This window comes from Cebus imitator, unplaced genomic scaffold (genome assembly GCF_001604975.1).
Source record: "Cebus imitator isolate Cc_AM_T3 unplaced genomic scaffold, Cebus_imitator-1.0 Scaffold8, whole genome shotgun sequence".
NCBI classification, from domain to species: domain Eukaryota; kingdom Metazoa; phylum Chordata; class Mammalia; order Primates; family Cebidae; genus Cebus; species Cebus imitator.
This window is the reverse complement of record NW_016107323.1, coordinates 7,309,681-7,311,175: the sequence shown is the minus strand read 5'-3', so window position 1 is coordinate 7,311,175 and position 1,495 is coordinate 7,309,681. Positions and strand designations below refer to the sequence as shown.

The following is a 1,495-nucleotide window of genomic DNA, read 5'->3' as shown; positions in this document are numbered from 1 at the left end:
TGGCACATGGCTACAGTCCCAGCTACTCGGGAAGCTGAGGCAGGAGAATCACCTGAACTGGGAGGTAGAGGCTTCAGTAAGCCAAGATCGTGCCACTGCACTCCAGCCCGGGCGGAAGAGCGAGACTCCGTCTCAAAAACAAAAAGATTTACTTGGTAAACCATGAAAGCACTCTTCCAAATGATTTATGGCAATAATGAATCCAAACAACTACACCTGTATTTAGTGGAATGTTAAACAGTGAGCTTTTATACATATCACACAAATAGCAAACCACCATGAAGACTGAGGCAATGCCCAATACGAATACTGCAAGAAGGTAACCATGAATAAGAAATATCAGTTTGCGCAGGACAAAGAAAACAAAAACAGGAGGCACCAGGACCACCAGGTCCTGACAGATGCCAATCACCACCAACATCCAGTGAGCTAGGGCAAGCAGAAAACCAGAATGAATATGACAAATGTTACCGTAAGCTTTCAACAGGGCATTCTAGTGTCAAGGCCAGGAGTAATGCCAGAATGAAAATTTCTCCAGGAAGTTGTAAATTGTGATAAATGCTGGATCACAGCTGCTCTGATACTAGACTTTCAGTATTGGCCAAGGAGAGCATATCAGAAATAAGAAACTTTAATTAGCTCTTGGGGGAGAAAAATTGCTCCACTTGAAGAGAAACTATGACCTTTCCAAAAGGTCAGTGAGGCATTAGCAACTGTAAGATAAGCTTCACACCTTGTTAAAGTAGGTATGAATTTCCCTCTTGGCAGTAATGCCTGGGGAACAAACTTAAAGCAACATCCGTTGACAACTAGAGCAAAGGGAAAGACAATGGCAAGCAGCTGTGGGACTATCAGAGCAAACCTCCACTTTAAAATACTACAGCCCAAAATGAAGAACAACCATATCAGATCATGTCAGGCAGTCCTTCACAGTTCTGTTCTATTGACAAGAAAACCTCCTGCCTTGTATAAGGAGAAAGAGGATTGCTGACAAAAGAATCCAGGAGATGGGGAGGGAGATGGGGTAAGAGAAAGGGGAGGAAAACTGGATGAGTGACACTGATGAAATGCAAGATGACTTATTGCAATATTATATTACTGTAGTAATGTGAGTTCAAAATTATGGTTTATCATAAGTTATACAAAGTATATTTATACAAGAAACTGGGAAAATGTTTCTAACAATCTTGACAATAGGTCGAATATAAAGAATGATCTGTTTCAGGCTGGACGTGGTGGTTCACTCCTGTAATCTCAGCACTTTGAGAGACTGAAGTAGGCAGATCACCTGAGGTCAGAGTTCAAGACCAGTCTGACCAACATGGCGAAACCCTGTCTGTACTACAGTACAAAAAAATTAGCTGGGTATGGTGGCGGACACCTATAATCCCAGCCATTTGGGAAGCTGAGGCAGGAGAATCGCCTGAACCCGGGAGGCAGAGGGTATAGTGAGCCAAGATTGTGCCACTTGCACTCCAGCCTGGGCAACAAGAGC

The 1,495-nt window shown here is 43.2% G+C and overlaps 1 protein-coding gene across 5 annotated transcripts in view; it reads right to left on the bottom strand.

The window, feature by feature from the left end:
* ATP2A2 (ATPase sarcoplasmic/endoplasmic reticulum Ca2+ transporting 2) overlaps nt 1-1,495 on the bottom strand; it is a 65,433-nt gene that overhangs the window by 56,292 nt on the left and 7,646 nt on the right. The window lies entirely within an intron of this gene.